The 24,622-nt window shown below is 32.9% G+C and overlaps 1 long non-coding RNA gene across 2 annotated transcripts; it reads right to left on the reverse strand.

Annotated features, from left to right (window-relative positions):
* Positions 1 to 331: 331 nt before the first annotated feature.
* LOC125054239 lies at positions 332 to 6,053 on the reverse strand. Of its 2 annotated transcripts, none has more exons than XR_007117685.1 (3): positions 5,665 to 6,053; positions 3,026 to 3,219; positions 332 to 403 (listed from the first exon to the last, which is right to left on the reverse strand). It is a non-coding gene; the product is annotated as an uncharacterized LOC125054239 (long non-coding RNA). The 2 variants fall into 2 exon arrangements; XR_007117684.1 differs by having other exon boundaries at positions 5,129 to 6,053.
* Positions 6,054 to 24,622: the final 18,569 nt, after the last annotated feature.

The following is a 24,622-nucleotide window of genomic DNA, read 5'->3' on the forward strand; positions in this document are numbered from 1 at the left end:
TGAAACTAGTAATTTTTTAAAGAATTATTTATTGACAAGTTTAATACTTATATATCACAGGCGAGATTTATGTCGGTATTTCTTAAAAAATAATAAATACATATAAATTTTGTTACTAGTCATATAATTTTCTTTAAGATAATCAGATATTTAAGACACTTGCCTCTGAACAGTACTTTTTGGAACCAGCTGCCATTGCAGGTATTTCCGAACTGTAACGACTTAGGTGTTGCGGGTGCCCAATGCCCATGGTCAGCGGAAATACTTAACTTTAAGTAACCCGCCTGCTCGTTTGCGTTTTGTTCCATTCGTACAAATACTATTTTTTTTAAACTATATAATTGTTCAACCAGATTATAAGTATGTTTCGTAGTGTTTCATTGTCCGAAAATCTGGCAGCTACCTAGGACAAAGAATTAGTCAAGCTAATCAAAGGGGAAACGCTGCCAGAATCTTCTGAACCTTGCCTAAAGGGACTCCTTTTAATAATATATTTTAAAGTTAATTATTATTTTTATTTTAAAAAATTGTAAATACCTACTGTATATTATATTAAGAGATATATTGTGTATTGTAAAAAGACTCCCATAGTACTTATAGCATGTTTTTAATATCAACACAATCTTATAATGTTAATTTAAAAATGTGTTTTGTAAAAATATACTATAATCAATAAAAAGTTCAATCTACTTAAATATTTAAAAAACTATAAGTATTTGTTATATATCGATTACCTGGGAACTGGGTCTTGTTCTCGTATCTTGTACTAAATAACAAGACACTTAAAATGATAAAAAGTAAATTTAACATCTGCCCTGTCAGCAGCATACAGTTATTCGTACAAATATAGAAACAAGATTTTCATTAACCGTTACTAAGAGAGTATTTACATGCAGATTAACAATACTTATAACTTCGTCATGGTATCTAACCGTTATCGCACGTGGACTATTGTTACGCATGACTTGATAGCCCGGGACCCCCGTAAATCAATCAATGTTATATGTATTGTATCGGGCGGCCTTATTGCTACTAAGTAATCTCTTTTAAGCATGCGTAAATGAGGAAAACAGACATTTAAAAAGTGCAAATTTTATTAGTGTACAAAGTGCACAAAAATGTGTGTAAAGTAAAATTAAATAATACAAAAAAGAGGTAAGTATTAATTATGACAACTTAAAAAATAAAATATTAATAGTAACACTTATGTATCGAAAACTACAGACAGAAAATGTCTCTATAAAAAACTTTGTAGTACGATAGTGAAGAATCAGGAATAGAATTTCGTATCTATACGGCAGACTTGCTAACAAAGTTTGTGGACTATAGACTAAAGACCTATAAGAAGTATAGATTATGAAATTTACGATTATTTGAAGTAATAATGAAATAATAATTTTGCTAAAAGAGATTAGTATAAACCAAAATAGAGGTAAGTATCATGTTTTTCAAATATGATTTTGCAAGCTCGAATATAACAGCTTGCATACATAGTTTGTTATTACTACACGAATGTTAGGTTTACTTGATTTTGAAAAATAAAAATAAGTCATGGTCGAATGACTAAAGGACTGACCACAAGCAAGGGATCCAGGGGTCATGGCCTTGTCACATCTACCCCGGGGTCTTGACAGTCATCCTGTATCACAAGATTGTAATTGATATGGTTTTTAAGTACACATCGCTACAAGAAGGAAATAATTTAAGTTTGAGTAAATTAAACCAGGCCATACTTTGCTAATATTTGCCACGAGATTTTGGTATTAAATAGATAGAAATATGAATAAATGATCAAAACAAATACATATATTATGAAGACACAAAAAATCTCGGATTGAAAACCCCCAACCATAAACTCAATAATTTGTCAAGCTTTTATCACTCTTGGTAATTATAAAGTGCTTATTGAATGGTGCAGTGACTTGCGATTTAATTTCGAGGGATAAATTCAAGTCAAACTGTATTTATTCCTTTTGTTAACTATGTACATTGTACACTTAAGAACGTCAAAAAAACGCATACGAGATGTACAGTAGCGCTAGCATTTCGAAGTTTTAAACAATATTGAAGGTCTATTGAAGGTCTATTAAAGATTAATTAAATGGGTTTCTATCTACCAATAAAGAGTGGTCAGGGGTTTGCACTCTCTAGAGTGTCCATGCAAACATCAGTTCCCTTATTGTGAATAGTTTTAAGATAAAAGAAAGTCCAATCTACTTGAATGTAGAACAAACACCATTATTACAAACTGTTTTTCTCGGTACTTACGATTTTTAAAAAAGCACGGTATTTATCCTTTTACAATATAAAATCATTTCAATGTACAATTATCAAAATTCGGTAAAATAATTAAACAATTGTAGTAGTTAAAATTTAAAGGTACCTAAGAAACCTAAAATAAATTCGGAGTAATAAATATCAGGTGCTAACTAAAATATATTTCTTAAATCACATTTGATTATGCTTCACAGCTGTAATTTACGTCCTTTAACGAGCAAAGCAAGATACAGTTATGCACATGAGTTAACAGCCAATAAACCGACAAAGGCAAAGTAGAACCAATTAAATGTCATAGGTACACATTAGAATTAACTACTACGCCTTAAATAATGGCAAGGCATGGGGAAGACGTACATATTTTCCCGGCAGTTTTATTGATCTTTCAAAGGGGTTGTTATCAGTTATATACTAGTATGTACCTGACAATTGAACCAACTTTGTGTGAGAACCCCAATACCATAACATAATACGATGTGTTCCTTATTAACATATGCATCACGTCTTATTTTAACTTGTCAAAGACGTCAACATAACCCCATGCTCATACTTCTAGTTCTTTTTTAATTTGGGCTTATTGCTAGCAATATTTTTGGCCCTACCAAATTTCAGGAATTTAGTTATAGTAAAAATATTCTTCAAGGCAAGGAATGTATGATCGGTACATAGGCTACACTGTTTAATATTATATATAGTAATTATAATACTAATAAACTAAGAGGCATGGGAGAAAAATTAAAATACATACCATACAAATATTTATAATACCCCTACCAAATCTTCTTCAATGCCATCACAACAATAGTATGAAAACTAGTACATTCTGGCGTCTAAACGGGTAAATTGTAACCCTCCAAGCAAATGCAACGCAGTTGTACGCACTACGCAGGGGCTCATAACCTTGACATAGAACCAACCAACCGTCAATTCTTCACTTTTATCCTGCAATTAAACAGTAATTATTAACATGCACTTTCACTGAATAGAGAATTACTTTTTTATTATCATTACTGTACCTAAAAAAGTAATTACTGTTTTATTACATATTAATAGATACGTTACATTTTTCTAATTATGAACGTTGTTTCTAATTAAGATGTAACAGTGAAACACCATCAGTAATATTTAAGAAAGTGTTATTTTTCTTAAATACATACGAATAATCAATAAAGTTTGTAAATTGACAGTTTATACACATAATAATAAAGACGGTATAATTATTTAATTAGGGCAATGTAAATAACTCCAGGAATAATTTCTACTGATTAAAGGAGATACCTTAATGTAACATTATATTATTTTAACGTCAATAGGGGTTGCCCCCTTAAATATGTGTGTAAAATATAAACCAAGGCATATTTTTTTTTCTTTTTAAATTAGACAATTTCTGATCTACGAGATTCTACATACTAGCTTTGAATAAAATAAACTCATGTAATAGACAAGTGTTCCGGTCAAGAACCTTCCTCTTTTTTGGCCTCACTTTGCAAACCTTTAAAAATATAAATTTAGGTCTTAACTTTTTTGCTGCTGTGTACAGACGTGAACTTTCACACATTATCTCAGGTTACGTGCCGATACCGATAATAACTCCCTACCTACTTTGAAACCACTTAAAAAAATCACTAACATCCAGCTGCATTTTTCTATTAAATAGAAGAAGTTTGTTAATGTCACAAGTACTTGTTACATAATGTTATACATACAGCTGTGCTATACCGGACCTTTATCATAAGTAAACAGTTATCCATCTATATTCTTGTCCACAAAAACGCCTTGAAAATGAATAAGGAAACGTAACGCACCTATTTTCTTTTGTTCGCAAATGTTTTACCTGACTCAAATGAAATATCTTGGCAATGGATTGTCGGGTTTGGTTAAGGGTTGGCAGATGTAAGTCTGTATGTACAGATTAATTGAAAAGGAACGGAAATGCTTATGTATTACTGTTGAGAGAAAAATTATGTTAAATGCATAATACAACGAAGACTACTCGTATTAAGCTATCGTAATGATTTTTTTAACTAATTCGAAGATTCATTTGCTTTCAATATATATTATAGTTATTGGTAAGGTAAGCTATTTTATCAACCCGTTCTTCGTGGTTCTTGTTAATATTATAGTATATACTAAAATATTGTTACTAAACTGTAAATATCACAAAAAGTTCGAATTGCAATTCCAATTCACCGAACACTAAAATTTATTCTTAGGTTGCAAAGTACAATAAAGAGCTTATCGGCAACCCTAGTCATAAAACTTTCTAAGTTCGGACAAAGAATGCAGGTACGCTTATAAGTCATAACAATTGAAACAAATAATCCAAGAGTCAAAATGCCACGTGCTAACCCAAATTGAAACGACGTTGATTAGGTGTATCTATAACTAAAAATAATCAGTACCCCAATATGCAGGTACCAATTCCTATTTCCTAGACTTTCATGCAAATACAATATACTTATACTACAGATAAGGGAGAAAACCTACTTGAACTCGTGGTAATTACAATCTTTGAGAGCTTTTTGTTGTTGTATAAGCAAAACGTCTTTATGATTAGGTTTAAAATTGCAGTGTGTGCAAAATCTCAATTATCGAATTACCTAATTAATCTTAATTAAACGCCATAATCGAGGTTATGTTTAAATGTACATTTCAAAATAGTGCCTCGTCATAAAAAAATAAAACATGTATACAAGTCAATTTAAAATGGGGTGGTTTTGTGTTTTAACGACACAAACAAGTCAAAACGTAATTCAATATGGCTCTCAGCTATTTGTATTTTTAATAATATTGTTTTACATTATAATATGGAACTTCAATTATAATTTACGCATAACAAGTTTCATAATACCGTTTGGCGGCGATCCTCGAAGGTAGATAGGTAGGTACCGCAATTCGTGAGTGCCATGACAGCTGTAGTAATTTAAATCATAACGGTTAAGACTCTTAGCCAGCGGTGAATCATCTTTCCGCTCGATTCACGATGCCTTGTAGATATTATAATAATGTATACTAACTACATGCGACAATACACTTAAGAATTTGATAAACCCATCATTGAATACAGATTGATCGCACTCTGTGCGCATTCATTGAATGTTTTATTCAGCGAAAACACAAAGAAATCAGCTGTTTTAAGTTATTGAATTTTGGATTTACGTCCTTCAATTTGCCAAAGTTATTAGCTATATCAAGTTATATGCTACAATTTACGGTGGAAACCGGTCTGTGCTCGATCTACCTACTTCGATTAACTGGCTAACCAAATGTTGCACAAAAGTTATCACAAATTTCCTCGAATCTCCTTTCACCACAGCAGATTCTACGGCATTATCTTTCAGTCAAGACACCTTTAATTCGGGAACAGTTGGACACAAAGTAAGTTACCTTTGTTACAAATGCCACGTGCAAACTTGATCTAGCACAACACTGAACGGGGACCGCATGCAGGCCGGGATTGGTGCAATTTGATAAAAGCACAAACGTTTACACCGAATCACGTCCTAAGCGTGGCCACCGCTGTGAACGACCGGCCGGGTAACGGGATCGCGCGCCTTGGATGCTGAGCGTAGCGGTCTTCGAAGGCCGAGCCCGTTTGGATAGGCCGGGACTGGTGCAATATCGCTCAACCAAAATATAGCCTCAGTCACAGCCTAACCACCCGGGCTTGCAAGATCTTCGATCTTCTTTCGTCGTATCTTGAATGGAAAACTAAACTCGCGCACAAATGTACCGAGCGGCCGAAGCACGTAAGTAAATACGACACACAAGTTATCTGTTCCGCGGTCGGCGCCGGATTGTGAGCGCGGGGAGAGCATCGCGCGCGCAGCTGTCGCGCCACAACCCCTCTGCCCCTCCGCTCGGCCCTTTATCGTTCTGGGAAGTGGTTCCTAAACTTCCCGACTATTTTGTACTTAAAAATTCTCCCCGACACGTGGGAAATTCAACGCGACAAATTAAAGTCGAAAGTAGTAGGCCTTGACATATAGGTGATGTGACATACATTGCTTAGACAAAGTTTAACGAATATACCTATATGGATTACGTGAGGTCGTTCTCAATGAATAGATAACTTATAATTAAGTATTCTAAACATAGCCAGTTTAGTCTACACAGATCTATATCGATCTATAGGAAATCATTTGTATACAAAAATGTTACTTTAGATGACTTGATTAGATTTGACGTTAAGTTTTTGACGGTAGGTTTACATTAATTTTATAATATTAAATTACGTCGTTTATAATTAAAAATTTGTATTTCATCTTTACTACATTTTATACTACACTCTGCCTTATATAGTATTATGATACGATGATAAGTTAGTTATTAAAAATTATAATATTATTTATTTTTGAAATACATATATCTCTCGAATAAAAGTCAATTTTTTAAATACTAAAGCTGGCAATACTGATGTTCGACGTTCGAGCCAGCTTGGATGATTCCTTCATCCCGTCGCTTCTACCTGCGACCAAAGAGAAGTTAACTGCAGAACCCCAAACAGAAATCACCACGAGCGACCAATTGTAGAATAACAATGTAAGACATGGACGGCAAGTTCTTAATAAACTTAAGTAGGTAGTTTTTTTTAAATATGCTGCGGGTTACATTAGTAATAAAGTAATGGGCTTATTACACTACGCGATATTCAGACAGTCTTAGTAAGACTGTCTTAAAATCTAACTAGTCAAGCTCGCTATTACACTGGACTGAATATCGCAAGCTAACTCATTTTACTCATTTGCAAAGCGTACGTAGTCGGTGACGGTTGTCTCGCGATGGGAAAACTTTCAAAGCACCAGAAAATCGCCATAGCTCTTGCCGCGTCTATTAATTTAAATACAAAAAAGGGTGCGTGTACTTATGTACACGCGTAAGAAGTTATACTTCTTTGGCATTATTAAAAATAGTTTTTTATTGCATACAAATAATTAATTACAATTAAGTAATCAAAGACTGGAAAAGGAGTCATTATAGTCAATAAAGTTCAGTTTACATTTGAAAAATTTAATAAATAAATATTTATTATTATTTTCTTACATTAAGTCTAACATAAATTCTATTATTATTCGAATGTTGTTTTTAAATTATGTCCAATGCCGTAGCATCTTCCGTGGGCAACTTCATTCTGTTAATTTTGTGTCACGGTGCGCGCGTATCGTAAAATTTCATTCTCATCAATTTTTCATAACGCGCCTAAAGAAGTATAACTTCAAAAATAAAAGAAAAATATGGGTGAAAGAGTATTTACTTTTGCGAGAAAAATTATCAAATATGCAAATACTGAGTGTTTTGGAACCATGTGACTTAAGAAACTACCTTAGAGTAGGAGTTGCCGAGTTTGAATGTCTATTGAAATTAGTTACTCCATACATTCAAAAAGAAGATACGGTTCTTAGACAAAGTGTCAGTTTGACAAAACAAAGATTGGTAGTTACTTTAAGATTCCTGGCAACGGGCAACTCCTATCAAGACCTAAGGTCATCAATAAATCAATTATTAATAAATCGATCAATAATTCAGCCATAAATATGGCATGTCTCGGTACAAATTGATAATATTGAAAAGTACTTTTTTTTCTTGCGAACATGCCATGGTGCACGCGGCCATAGAAAACAAACATGTACGAACGTCTTTGCTCTGCGGCTGCCACGCGCTGACTGAACGGTTAAGCGTGCTAAGTCTTATTACACTACGCGATATTCAGCAAGTAAGCAAGTAAGCACCGCCGAACCCATTCGGTCAGTCTAATTAGACAGGCTAACTTGCTAACTCTTATTACATTATGCTAAATCTTAGTAAGACTGTCTGAATATCGCGTAGTGTAATAAGCTCTTAAGTTCTTCTTAATGTAGAAGTTTTAAATAGGTGTCGGTTTAAGATTTGCAGTATATTATGCATTTTAATTCCTGTAAAACTGTTATTTAGAAATAAATCTTACTTAGATTTATTTCTAAATAAGATCTTTTTTTTCTTAATCTTTGATACGCCTAATCAGTAATTACACTGAAAAAAATTATATTACTGAATATTAAACTTTTTTTTACTATAAAAACGTGTTTTACTTTAGCACGAATTCATTGTCATCATAAAAAGATGCTTACTAAAGTTTGAAGCAAATTTATTATAACCCACTACAAGATTTCGAAAAATAATTTGCGCCGAATCAAGTGGTTGAAACACTGCGCGGATGACCTAGGTTCGATTCCATAAAACTTACTTTTGAATCGACAGTTTTGAACAATACAATCTTACTTACGGTACGTTAAATTGACTTTCCCTAAATCCCAACCTTCAATTTAAATTATTTATATGTGGATTAAATTTAATAGGAAAAGTGTTCCTGTTCTATTATTATAATTATGTATCAAGGCCCTATACAATTAAAGCAAACTTTTACAGAGATAGAGATATATTATAGAGATAGAGAACCTAAATGTAAGTACTAAGGCTGTCTACTTTATGGCTCGCAATCGAAGCCATACCATCGAACTAGTTATAAATCCGTTATTGGTTACTGACGCTCGTACGCAGTTACAGCTTGCATATTTGAAGGTCACTCACCTCACAAACTCGTTCCGACATCATCACAATTTATTGTTTTTACTACGATCACTAATTATCGGAAATCAGATTTACGCTTTATTTTAAATTCTATAAACAATAACGAATTATTTTTTCCAGAAAATCTACGAATTACGATTGGAATTTGGAATAAAGAACTCGGGCATTCAATATTGAAGACGTAAAAATTTCACGTTGGTTCAGCATCGAGACTTTACGGGAGCAAAAGTTCGCGCTAATTCTCCACTTTGTGTCTTACACTAAATTATATAACTATATGTAATATGTATTTTTGCACTTCTTGCCTACCTTATCTAATTTAATACATTTTTTTTTCTCATAGTGCAAGTGGTTGCCTTGAAGAGATCGCTCGAAAGCGGTAAAGCCGCCAGTTGCCATACATAATATAACATTTAATTATGTTAAATTTTTATATTGTAATGCAACGAAGTGTAAATAAATAAATATAGTTTTTTCACAATATTAATAACTCTGTCCTCAAACTAAAGCGTACCATTCATTTACGGAAATTACTTACCTGTTTTTTTTATTTGTATCTAATGTATAAAAAATAAGATAAATTATGGAGGTTGACGGAATAGTCCTATGAAATTTGATGCACGATCAAAATTGTTCATCAATCTCTGCTGCGTTGTTTTAAGTTTTTATTGAGTTAAAGTTTCACCAATTCAGTTGCAAAAATACCATTACATACAATGCCAATACATATACCAAACATTCCCTACTTTTCTAGACATTATTGTTTCTTGATTTAGTCAAATAGATTTTATGATTACTGGATCATTGTAGTAGATCAAATATTAACTCGATTAACAAAGTTAACAAAATCGTCAGCGTCTGAATGGAATGAACCGTTTACTCGTTCTCGGAAGTCCCGAGGCCGACAATACGAGACGGGATAATTTCAACTTAATCCCAAACAATAAAAGCCTAAAATTCATCACAGGTAATTTGTATGGCCCTCGCATTGTTCCGAACCAGATTTGTTGCAAAAAGAGCGACACGAAAATAGATATGGTGGGAAATGGGAGTTTCTTTGCATGTTGTTTAATTGTCCTTTCTGCAGAGCTGGATTGGACTGAATAGAACGAAGTTAAGCGACACAAGTCGTGAGAATTTTGATGCCGTACTTAGTTTCCGCACCTTCGCCTGTAGTCATTGGTGTCTTGAAAGCAAGTTTTTTTCTAGTAGAGACCAACGGAGATTTGCGTGTAATACACAAATGAAATATTCTTACATACTTAAACTTGAAAATCTCTTTAAAATCACTAAAATACATAAGAACAGAAAACGGAATTTCCAACCATAATTGGAGAAAATTCACACCCAAGGAAATCAGTGATAATAGCTAGTTAATAATTTATATACGGGGCGTAGGCGTAGAAGGCTTACCTGATGTAAAGTCACACCGCTTCCAATGCACACAACCATTCTTCACTTATTTCATAGTAATCATAAATTAACAGACAATTTTCGAACTTAAAAAAAACTGCAAAGATTTTGCATTTTGACAATAATTAGCCTGCCTCACCTGCCTATTGTAACTTGTTACCGCGTCTATTGTCCAAATTTTTACCTAGCATAAGTAACAAGAGAGGACTTTATTTTTTTCACTACATTTTATACCTAGTCCCCAAAAAAAAGTTTTGTTTAAGAATCGTTAGATGCGATGTTTTTTCCTCATTATATTCGCATACCACTCAAATCAAAAAAAAAATATTTTCTACTGAATTGTTACTATGACCTATCCTCACCGACACCAACACAAAAGCTATGTAGATAAACCGATGGTTAGGTTTCTGGCTAAACAACTATTCTTTCGGATTGGAAAGCACATATTGGCATCTTGCGTATTAAAAAAACAGTACTTAAATATATATCCCATTTTATACGATCTTAGCCCACGACTTTATAAATATATACTACCACCGTAGCTTTCAGCAAAGATTTAATAAGGAAATTTTACCGGGATATTTGACCTATATACAAAATCTTATTGTGTGTGTGTGTGTGTCGATCTTAAGTTTTTTAGAGGCTACAATGTAATGTATTATTGCTTGTAGCAGTCGACTGGTATTATGAATCCAAACATCCTGTGTTGAGGCAGCATTTTCAGTTTAATCTCACTATACATATAAAGCATTTTATATACCTTTAGTGTATTGTAATTTTACCCAAGTTCCTACTAATATAAAAAACCCTATTATTTTTATTAGAACAGTGAATTTAGACTGACTTATTGGGAGAGGGAGGCCGAGGACCTGGTGGCCATGGTTCCCAATTGAAAATTCTAGTCTATGAATTCACACTATGCCCCTTAAGATTAATCCTGATTGCGTTCACAGAATACCTGAAGCATAAGCGTACTCAAGTCTGTTATAAAATGAGGTTAATTATGAAAAATAAATTAAACTTTATTCGCTCAAGATGTGTTTGTGTTCGATTCGGCTCTTTGAAATTGTAAAATAAAAGAGATATTTATAATTTTCCATGTGCCTACATAAAAATATTAGAGTCATAAAAGGGTTAAAATAAATTACAAGATCAATTAGATCTTGATGGCTATGAACCATAGACACGTTATTAACCTGTCAGGTGCAACTGTCCTTGTTTTTTCTTCCTTTTTTACTCAAACTGAAAGGGCGCATGATGTGTGATTTTTCGCAAATAATTGACACCCATTATAGCTGAACATAACTTTTTTATTATTTGTTTAATTACATACATACACTATAAGTGAAAGTTGAGGTAATAACAAAGCACTAATTACGTGAACCCGAATTATATTTAACATTCTTATTTTACTGAATAATCGTGATTATCATTACTCCCTTCACCCTTGCTTTCCCAATACATTCTGCCTCTTGTTATTTTTCTTGCACTTTTTATATAATTTACGTATTTTTACATGTTTTTGACAAGTCTAAAAAAGCACGTAAGTAATCGCTCTTTTTTCGTACGATTTAGGTTCGTATTCTTCAAAAAAATTTACAAAGTATGAGTTTTCTCTGTAATAAAAACGTCTAGAAGGCAAAGATGCCCAGTAATGTTGATTGGATGTAAAATTATTGTGGATGAGCAGATGTCTAAACAGCTGCGCGCGTGCCACAGACACACCTTTCCCGCCTTTTTGCTCTTTGTTCAAACGTCAAAGATTGATTTGATCGGATAGGCGCATCTGCAAATTTTCCTATTTCTAAATTTGGACCACATTTATAGGAGATAAAATATGTCCATTGATCTAGACGCTCAAAGGACTTTCAGATATAAAACGGGAATCATAAATATAAGTGAATGTGGTTAAGCTTGCGATTATCAATCTTGAGGTCATGCGTTCGAACCTTGACTGTGTATAATTAATTTTGCTATGTGCATAATGAATTCTTCACGTACGGAGAAGGATAAAATCGTTAAGAAACTGGCATGTCTTTTAAATTATATTATCTAAGTTTTTTTGTTGATAAATAAAACATTATAAAAGGCGGAGATTCGAAAATATTTTATATATTATTATTCATTATTGCAACTCATACTAAATTCACATATTGACAATAATCTTTCTAAAATATATTATTCGTAATTAAATAATTTACACCTATAATTTATAATAATTGTAAATAATTAACCATAAAAACTCGTTGAATATTTTACGTTAGTGTAACTGTAGATTACATGACAAATTATTTTTTATAGCAGTTCCCACAATCAGTAAATTAATGATGGTTGCATTAATAATTATTTTAATAACAAATATCTGCTTAATTTTTAAGTATACAGCCATTATTGCTCACAATAGACAATCAAACTAGTATTGTGAGGTACCAACGTATGTAGTGATTGGTCGCGGGCCGCGGCCTAGGTCCCATTACCAAGAAAAACCAATACTGTGTTAAAATGTTTTTCTTAAAAGAAACATGATAACTAAAACACATAAAATCTATCTACACTTCCATGCTAGTAACTTAAGCTTTAAAGTACAGAAAGCGCATTGTTCTTAAAGTAAGTATAACCAGCTCGCATTATCTTTGCACCTAATCTCTAAACAAATTTTGCTATAATTAGGCAACTAAAATACCAAACAACATAGTGGCATGGACAATTTTAACAATAGAATTAGCTTTTTTTCTTACGAACATTGCTTCTATAGAAATCCATAACTTTTCGTGTCGTGGCTGAATTACCTGGTATTACTCCCACGTGTCCTGTTTCCTTTTAAATAGATGATGTATCGAATGTTCGATAATTTGTCGTCAACGTTCGTTTGGATATTTTACACTGCGCACCGATGTAAAAGTAATCTTTAAACTGAAATCAATTTCTGTGGCGGATTTAATTTGTAGCCTAATTACTCTACTATTCGTCTCTTAGGGACTATACGACCTCCAGAGTTACGACTAAAATGTGTGTCTATGGACCGCGAAGGCTGTCCTTTTTGGGGGTCCCGTAGCCTCGCTTCCCCCCCTATCCTATAAATAAGAGGGATTATCTGTATGCACAATCATCGTTATTCATCAATTACGAGTTAAATTACGAGTAAAATTTTCAAAGAGCGCTTCATTCATACCAGTGAAGTGTAAAGATAACGTGACAGGATTATAGGTAGCGCACACGTGTTAGCTTAAATATTCAATAATAACCGTATAAAAACAGAAATGTGTGTCACATCGGTTAATAATTGTTTGAAACCCGCTACTCATATACATTTTGTTCACGAAATTATAAATCTTCCGGTCTCAAATGGTTTTTTACGTCGTGTTACGACTACATATTTCGTACCTCGAAAACAGTTCTGATTTCGAATATATGTATCTCATTAATTTCTAAACTTTGGACTCTAGTATAACTTTCTCGGAAACTACTAAAATTTAACTTTACGCAGTGTAATTGTTTTAAATGGTATGATACATTTAGGTATTATATATTTAGGTATATATATATATATTTTATAGTGGTATAATTATTTTAGTTGCTTTATTCACACACAAAACAAACCTCAAACATACATTCATACAATGCTTTTAATACAATCACTATCCCAATCGAGTCCTATTTCTCCTTTAAATAAAAATACCAATATTCTTACATCGAAATTCACATGTCGATAATAATAATCTATCTAAAATATATTATTTATAATTAATAATTGTAAATAATTAACCATACAAAGTCGTTGAATATTTTACGTTAGTGTAACTGTACATTACATGACAAATTATTTTTTAAAGCATTTCCCACTTTCAGTAAATTAATGATGATTGAATTAATAATTATTTTAATAATAAATATCTGCTTAACTTTTAAAGTGTATTGGTTTAAGTTTATTACAAGAATGGCTGTATTCTTGCTCACAATAGACAAAGTTGAGTTTAAGTTAAGTTCAATAATCATCAAATATCAATTAGAAATATATATAATCATTTATTATTATTACTCTATAGGCCAAAAATATTGTAAATACATAGTGTATATTTGTGTTGGAAATAAATATGATTCATAATAAAAAAAATATAAATATTCAAATATCGATCGAAATCACTAGTTCCTGTGTTGCATTTCGGCACAACATAAGCTTCATAAGCCTTTCAAAAGCAATTAATAGTCCTTGAAGGTGGTTAAGTATAATAACCTGTGATTGGTCACAAAAAGCGCGATGAAATTGGTCAGATGTCGTCCAATCTGGCAGATGCACGGCAGCTGGCTTGCGATGCACCCACTACACTGTACATGGTGCTACTAAATTATTTCTGGGTCAAGAAGACATTATCTATGTAACGTAATTTAAATAAAACTTGTTTGTCGCGAATTTATTACATGTTCTACATTGATTACACGACGACGTTTCGAGTTCAGCAAAGGTAGTCAGCGAGTGTCTTTCTCGACTATGTATTCTATAATATTAAGGTATATAGATGAATAATTTTTTCTATTATTACTTTCAAAAATAGAAGAAATTTAGTGTAGTAGTAGCATTATTATAAACCATTAAAAAACATACGAATTAAGTCGTGTAAAACTGAAACACCATGTATAAATTACACATGACACGTAGCTTTTATTGTATTTCAATACATTTACTTAATTTTTATCGATTAACATCAAAAACATGTTAAGAATGAAATTAGAGATAGAGATAAAAAGTTCCAAATGTATTTCAACGCAAAAACTTCTTAATAGTTCCGAATAGGAATATGTACTGCTTTTTTATATTCTCACAGACAATAAATGTTATTATTGCACATACATTATCCGTAATGCATGTAGTAGCTGTTAATATCACATTGATACTAATAAGTAAAAAAGAAAGGCCTCATTGTATGCAGCTTGCGACAGGTGGAAGGGCGACAGATTTTCTGGCTTCCCTTCGCATATTTCTTTTTTACTAGGCTAGTAGGACTAGGTCTTTATGCTTTTAGGAAAACTGTTTTACCGACTTTGTATCAGTGTGAAAGCATTATAAATATTTTTGTATAGGACAGGGACTAGACGAAAAGGCGTCTCATAGTGGAAACGCTGCGTTATTGGCGTTATTATCTAGAACCCAAAATAGAGGAGTAAGGTAAAATTGTATGCATTAATTTCGCAATTTACCTGTACTGTGATAGTTTAATCTTGATATACGCTGTAATATCTAAACTAAAGTATTGTTCTACAGTCAGTTGATGGGGCGAATATAAAATATTGTAATAAAACCACTAAGAGTGAAGATCTCATTTGTACATAATAAAAACTTTCTGGTCCGTCCACGTCTCCTGTCATAGACAATAATTACTAGGTATAAAATATAAGTATATATTCTGTTAAAAAACATAATGATTTTTGTTATTTTAAACTTACTGACATAACTCTTTGAAAGTAAACACCGCGTTTGATATAAAATATCTAAACAATGAACGTTCATAGGAACTCACAAATATAAACAACTTAAACCATGTTGCAGTAATCATAATACGTACATAGGATTTTATTGTTAGTGAAACTTGACACGAAGGCATTCCTTCTTTTCCGAATTCAATAAAAACCAAAGAACTATTGCCATAAAAAAAAATAAAAGAACCCAAAGAAGGAGGATTTAAATTCGACTGAAACTTTCTTAACTTAAATAAAAATATAAAATATAAAGAAAATCTTTGTTACACAGCACAGATTACTTTACATATTCAATGTTTGACACCGGAATTTATTTGAATTACACTTATTTTGACATAGATTTTTCCATTGAATACGGATGACTAATTTACGGCTCAGGAGGATTGGTATTTTGAATATAGAATCCTATTTAGAAAACCTACCCCACACCATAATCCTACAACCTAACCTACAACTGATAACATATTCTTATGAATTCTAATAGAAGTTAGCTTTGTATCGAATGTGACCGGCGGCGCAGACCCGGGGGCAGACCGGTCGCAAGCGGCACGACCGTTACTCCACTGCAGCGACACGCGATTCTGTTTGCTTATGATAAACTTTTCTATAATAAAATAATCGCCATTCAGCTGTAGACTTCTTTAATACTCTCGACGTGTAAGGCTTGGTTTTAACTGACGGGGACAGATCTATGTTTATTATTTTCATGTATCTCTGTAGCTAGATAGCCATGGACCCACATGATTTGTTTAACCTATAACTAAGGATATATAGATCAATAAATATTCTGAGGTAATGAGAATAAAACTTATACGAAATATTCTGTACCTACATAGTAAACTACATAATACGTATTTAAAAAACTTGCATTGGAATATTCGGATGATTCACTTCCGTTTTTTGGGGTAATTTTCAATGAGGCAGGCACAGAAAGCTGATTGCCAACTTGCCTATAAAGAAGAAAATATAATGAATCACACCCATAGGCGAGTTAACATCATCGAAATGTTTCATGGTTGAATGTTGACTACTCTTTGCTAATAGTGCAGATAGCTCAGTCCCGTTCCTAGAGCTAGGCCTTTTGACCTCGCCTCCTCTCACTACGCCCCCGCGCTCCGCTACTTTCCAACTGTTTAATGCAAAATTGATTTTGATCCCTTTAAACCTCGATATAAATGTGTTTGTCATATCTACAGTAATTGATTATGACAGGATTACTATAATAACTATTTTACCGCCCAATTTAAAGATTCCCAGCTTTTGGGTTAAAGCTTTTCAGCCTTTTCACCCATTTTAATTTAGTTTCATCGTATTCATATACGAAAATAGCAAATTTACCTCTAAAAATCTGGTCTGCATGTTTAAAATTTTTAATTAAATATACAATAAAACGTTTCTTTAACTGCGTCAAAAGCTAGATGAATTCAGGAAGTTCGATTCCTGATAAAATAACACTTGTTTCGGGTTGAAGGCAAAGAAGGCATCTGCTTTGACTGTCTCTTGCACCATACCCCATTGCGGGACTTTACATTAATTAATGTCGGATAAATATTCCGCTCGTTCGATGAGCGGAGTTACACTTTTAAAATATATATTTAATATTTAAAAGACGCAAAAAAACAACACTAAGATCAAAAAGAATTCGTTTTAATTATTTCAGCTGAAATAGTTACGCGTAAACGACTATACGGCAAGCTTGGCCTTCAAAAACCAGGTACAAAATAAACCGTCACAATGCGCCCAATGATTGGTAAAATTCAATAGTATTCTAATTTCAAAAGTCTTAAATGTCAATTGTCGCCATTCAAGCTTTCTCGAAAGCTGGCATTAAATCATAAAACCCGAAACGTAATAACTAAATGTATTGTATACCTACCTGGTTTTCTAGGAAGAAAAAAACATCTTTTGTATATTCCCGGACGTACTTTCCCCAAGCAAGTTTGTGAATAAGTTTTTTTTTGGACGAATTTTCTAGGGCTGTTACTCCTGCTTTTAATGTTAGTGAGCGATAATAATTTACAATAGTATTTGTTTTAACATAGGTAAGATTTAAATAATGTTTTTGCACATTGAAAAACATGATTTATAATACATCATTCTTATTCCACACTAAAACACATTATATTGTAGAACGCAAATGTTATCGTAAATATTTTTCTAGATAGCGCGTTTTTAATAACTATACTTTAATAATAATATAACAATAAGTTAGTAATAATGTTCCGTAACCTCCTATAAGGGGTTGTTTCCTGATATTTTAAGGCGTGTAGGTTAAAGGGGTTCTGTCGCTTCTATGCGGTAATAATTATTTTCCTAGGAATCGAACCTGCATCGTGGGTATGTAATTCTATAATCCTATATAAAAATTAATGATACAGTTATATAAAACGTGCTTACATACACCATGTTAACTAATACCCAATGCATGCATTTGATTTTTGATTTATATTATTTTAAGATCACTTTCTTCAAGTAAGTAGTAAGTCTTCGTGCTAGAACATACTTCATTACGTGTACGGTTTTATCATCGCTTGTCACTGATAAAATTGTATTCGTATGTACTTTATTCGCATGGGAAATTTATTTTTCGTTTGTTATAGCATGTTATCTTGATGCCACTATTTCTATGAAAATTGAGAAATTAAATATCTAGATTGTCTACGCTATAGTACATTCGCAATTTAAAAAAAGAACGTTGAAAATCGGAATGACAGCTGCGTAGGAAATCTTTAAGCAAAGGAGGCGTACGAAGATCGCTTGAAAAGAGCGCGCACCTGGCTTATTGTAGCTCTGAATACGACGCACACATGCGCACACGCACTTATCCCAGTACAATACCGGATAAAGATTTACCCGTGATATAATATACCTGGGAGCAAAAAATCAAGGATAAGCTCTGGTCTAATGATCAAGCCAGAAAAAGTAATTCAGGAATCCCGTTCGCTCCAATGCACCATTTTACCTCAATTTGATGTTTTAATGTTATAAAAAAGTGGATTTTTTAGAGATTTTATATTTAGATAACTATATTACAGCATTTTATAAATGGTAAAATTAGTTTAAACTCATATTTCATTGTATGAGAAACTTTCAACATATTCAAAGCAAGGCATAGTTTTTACGCTAAAGGCGCAGAAATACTTTAAATTAACTTGCTTTTTCAGCCTCCAAAGTTAAAATTATTTAAAAATAAATTATTGATATTTTATTCATGATATTAAATCTCAACTTGTAATGTAAATTATCACCGAATACTCTGTATTCTGTCATAATGCTTACCTACTTATTTTATCTTTCAAATGACTGTATTATAATAAATTAACATTTTATTTGTAGTTAACCATGCCGTTAACGCTACCCTATTATGAGATGGCATAACTCATAACAACTTGTACCCAGCGTGTTTACTTTTCTTTTACAAAAACTATCTTGAGTTTTACAATCTAAAATCTAAGTATTCAGTGCAATTGAACAACATTTGTCCTCTCTATAACATTTTAGAATTCATAAAGTTTAAACATTTGAGTTACAAATCGTCTACGCGTAGCACATTTGTAGAGTGAAAATTCATTAACAGCAAAATTCTAGAAATATAACTTAACCATGTTTAATTGCGTAAGATGTTGGGCACCTGACAACTGACGTCTGACCTTGGCGCTCCGTGTCCCGTGGCCTTGGACCGCGAAGGGTCTCACAGACCCACAATAGCTGGCCGTTAAAACTCGTCTGATGAATACCGCGGAAACCCTCCCCTTGTGCGAAATCCGGCTAACGATTTTTCTCTATTTGTCCTTTATGCTCTATTTTAACTACGTATTGATATGTGGGGTTCATTCGAATACCGTTACTGTCAAGTTAGATCGTTTAAATGTCCATAAATTTTTATAATTTTATGACTTCTCTTCGCAAAATCCCTTGTTTAATTTTAACCATTGACAAAGCAAGTCCGCAGCTCTATTTGCAAAAATAACTTTTACGATTTGTCTATTATTCTTTTTGCGATTTGTAGGGTCTATTTTGTATTAGTAATTCATAGGGTTTGTACTTTATACCATTATACCTACTTATATAAGTTTATTACTTTAACGTGTCCTAAAGTTTAACAAGAAATAATTTTTTTGTTTGTTAAAATTATTATTTAAAATGGATAAATAGAGGACAAATTAAATACAGTTTATAAAGTAAAATTTGATTATATTATATAAAAGTGAACCCTTAAGTAGGTACTTACGGTTAAAATGATTTTGTGTTTATTTTATAGCAACGTGTTCTCCGCACGAGTAATTTATATTTATGCAGTAGCTACTAGCTGTATTAATAGGTATGTACATATTACAACAAAATGTCATGGTGGCTGTACACACTCGGCGAGAACTTCTCGCCGAGAGTTAGTCCAGTCAAATTATGGCTAAAAACGGGTTAAATAAACATGAGCGAACACAGTTTGGGGATTTTGAGGATCGATAGGAGGGTGTATTCTGAGCATAAATTCCAATTTGAGGGGTTGTACTGAGGTCAGCTCAAGGTCATTTCGATGGAAACGCGTTTAATTCGATATCTCGAGAATGGTTAGTGTTAGGCGAAAAATTGTAGAGACCTTTTCTTTTTCTAACTAAATTTACTAACTTTTTTATTTGAAACTTTTTTTTATAACATTAATATTTTTCAAGTTATTACTCCCGCAAGGCAGAAATTTTACTTTTTTTTCAATTTTTCGTCGTTTTCTCCCCAACCATTCAATTTTATTAAATTTTACCGATCATCGAAGTGTAGATCTTTTAATTATGAACAATTTTGTTCTTAAACTTTTTTCCGTAATGCCAATACCTTCGGAGTTATAGATTACTTTACCGAGCGAAATCCGCGCCACTGCACTGTCGCAATATAAAAAAGTCAATCTATAAACTATTTAAAAATTAGGTATTTAATTTAGGTAAATTTGGGTAAGAAGTAAATTAACAATTAAAACTGTTTCACACATTTATTGATAGAAAAATAGGTTATAAAATTCGGAATATTAAGCACCCGAGGTCGATGGAAGTGATTCGTGAATATTCGTGGTCCTGACGGTATCGGGTAATTAAAAGATCTACACTTCGATGATCGGTAAAATTTAATAAAATTGAATGGTTGGGGAGAAAACGACGAAAAATTGAAAAAAAAGTAAAATTTCTGCCTTGCGGGAGTAATAACTTGAAAAATATTAATGTTATAAAAAAAAGTTTCAAATAAAAAAGTTAGTAAATTTAGTTAGAAAAAGAAAAGGTCTCTACAATTTTTCGCCTAACACTAACCATTCTCGAGATATCGAATTTAACGCGTTTCCATCGAAATGACCTTGAGCTGACCTCAGTACAACCCCTCAAATTGGAATTTATGCTCAGAATACACCCCCCTATCGATCCTCAAAATCCCCAAACTGTGTTCGCTCATGTTTATTTATTTCGTAATTTGACTGGAGTAAGTCTCGATCGAGAGGACCGAGAGAAGAGCGCAGCCTGTACACACTCGTTACGTTAATTGTATTTAAAACACCGTTAATAATGGACGTGGCAACCGCTGCTGCTGTTTGTCTTTGTGCAATGAGTTATTATAATTTTCTTCACGTTAACCATTAAAAAAAATACGAAGCCATGGCGAAGAAGAAGATGGTCACTATACACCGCAACAGAAATTGGTAATTAGGATCATAAAGTTTTAATATTATCCAAAATTTAATGATTGAACGAGTGTGTACAGGTCGCTCTCGTTTTACTCGCGAGACCCTTTGACTCGTGCGCAAAAATCCGACAGGCGACCGAGAGTGGCGAGACCAACTGCGAGGAAGCGAGGCGAGACGAGTGCTCTACTGTACACTCTCGCACTCGGCCTGTCTCGGGGTGTCTCGACGAGTGTGTACAGCCACCATTAGGTATATAGATACATACTACCCCTTTCTTTACGCCGCTATAACCTACGTTTATTTTATGGAACCTAGGTATATACGATTCAGTCCATAAAAAAATTACTAGATTGTGCCGTGCGCTTAAAAAAACAGATAATTTTAGTTACTTATCTGTATGTTAGAATTTCTGAGAAGAACCGTTTATACACTTTTAGCTTCTATTTTGTTTAAATGGATAACGTCATTACTAGAAACAAGCTTGGCACTTGTATACCTACTTATTAATGAAATGAATGTAGTAAACGCTCCATTTCTATAATAATCGACCCTATGAAAAACTACATTGATTGCTTTGAAATAACACAGAGGGAGCTAACGTGTTTATCAACTTAAATACAGTTATGATAGTAATCGTGTTCAATCTGTAATTACTCTTCTGATATAGACCTTTTTATTTACTTCAAAGTACAACTACCGCAATAGAGCTTTTTCTCCGCAATGATAACATGATAAATGAATAAAATAACAGTTTCCATGTTCTGTTTTGAGTTTATTATAAGTAAATATTCTATCGATAACATGTACTTACACATTTTCCAAGTCCAAGTAAACATTTAACACAAAGGTTCGAAATCTCTATGAAGTCGGTTAAAAATAGAAACATTTTTTCCAACTGAAGTGAAACATAGGGTCCATGCTATTGTTCAATTGAGGACTTATGAAACTTAATAGCTCAGTCTAGTACAAAGCATATTTTCTATTCAAATTGTAGTTTTGTTGTTCCTAGGCAAGCTGGGGATTAGGGTTCATAAAACATTTGAAATGTAAGTAGAAAAATATTTTTAATGGTGTACAAAATAAATGCAAGTCGTCGAATCTAGATCGATTTTAATATGACTTCATACCTTATGGAGATTGATAATTATTGGTATATGGGTTTACTTTTCAAGCAGGCGTGTCCCATTTCACGCTGCTGTCGAACTGAAGTATAGATACCGACAAACTTCTTGAGCATTAAACAAGCGAGTGGGGGAAAGTTTGAGCACAAAAACAAGCAAAAAAAATATGATATCAAGAAATGAAAACCGGCCAAGTGCTATTCAAGCCATTCCAGGAAAAAAATGAAAGAATATATTTATTTATTAATAATACATCCCCTATATATTATATCCCACTGCTGGGCACAGGCCTCCTCTCGGAACAAGAGGTCTTAGGCCATAGTTCCTACGCGGGCCCAGTGTGGATTGGGAACTTCATACGCAATATTGAATTCAATATTGCGTATGAAGGTTGGTACAGGTTTCCTGACGATGTTTTCCTTTACTGCAAAGCTCGTGATAAATTTCAAATGTTATTAATAATTATTGTGGAAAAAACATTTAAATAATATAATGATCATCTAAAAAAGATATTCCTTCCATTAGGTGGTTAGCAGAGCTAGTGCTTGGTCTAGGTTCAGGGGAGATGGGAGTTATCATCATGCTCATCATCATCGTCAGCATAAATAACGAATTGGTCGGTAACTAAATCTACCACATGATCACTTTTCATGTATTCTCTTTCAATTTCTTTTTACTTTTTGGCATAATTTTACTGTACGCCAGTGTACTTAAGGAGGCAAAGGAACATGGACAAAGCGCGGGACACAAACGTCAACTGATTTACCAATCACGCGATCGACACGTCACTCTCGCCGCCGCCCCCCACTCCCAGTGTTACCTAAAAATTAAAGATATTTGTGCCGGTAGATTTTCACAACACAAACTTGATGAATTAAGTAGCTGTAAGCTACAGTAAATTATGATCAGTTAATATTAATTTTAAATTTGAGTTCAACAAAGTCAACACTTCTGAATCATAATTTATTTATTTATTTTATTTATTTATTGAGAAAGATTTACAGCTTATTACTAACTTACTTACTAAATACAGTATTATTTTACGCCATTAAATAAATCTTTACAAATAGTTAGGTACTAATAATATTAACTGTATTGGTAACAATAAAAAGATTTCATTCAACTAAATACATACATATCAAAGAACGTAATAAACTAAGTAAAAATTGGTTAAGTTACGCTAAACAGTTTAGTATAACTTATATGTACACTTATAAAAACTTATGGATCATAATTCATTCCACTGAGGAACTCAGATGTCATAGCTCTCCTTGCCGACACCACACTTGAGGCGAATAGGTCAATATCACAAGTTAGACTATTAAACTTACTCGCCGCCCTAACCATAAAGCTGTTCCCTCTGTAATTGGTGTTAACTTTCGGTGTGTACAATAGGTGCATATTTTTTAGCGTCCTATTATGCACACGGAGACCCAACTTACTTAGTAGTTCAGGACAGTCAACTTTACCTGTAGCTAAATTTATTAAATATGTAATATCTGCAACCTCACGCCTAACTGAGAGAGGAAGAACGTGGAAATGGTTACATCTAGTTAAGTAGTCAGCCAGGAAAGTCTTATCTTTATATTGGAGGTGTCTGATAAATTTCTTTTGAATGAGTTCTATACGATTGCTATAAACTGCATATTGTGGGTTCCATACTTGCGAGGCGTACTCTACGTTAGATCTAACATAGGCAAAGTACAGAGTTTTAAGTGTCTTCACTTGGGTGAAGTTTGTTGATGTCCTTAAGATAAATCCTAACATTTTATAAGCTTTGCGAACAATGCTGTCAATATGAGTATCAAATAGAAGTTTGCTATCATGTAACACTCCAAGATCTTTGATTACGTTAACATTTTTTACTACAGATTTTTTAAGTTTATAAGCATGTATAATTTTCTTTTTTCTTCTTGAGTATGTCATGGAAAAACATTTGGATACGTTAAGATCAAGTTTATTAATTTGACAATAAGCTTCAAATCTATTTAAGTCATCTTGTAGGTCAGATGTGTCTTCTTCATTAGAGATATATTTTAATATTTTCATATCGTCCGCGTATAATAATATTTTAGAATGTAGGAAGCAAGTTTGAATATCGTTTACA

This window comes from Pieris napi, chromosome 11 (assembly GCF_905475465.1).
Source record: "Pieris napi chromosome 11, ilPieNapi1.2, whole genome shotgun sequence".
Classification (NCBI taxonomy): Eukaryota; Metazoa; Arthropoda; class Insecta; order Lepidoptera; family Pieridae; genus Pieris; species Pieris napi.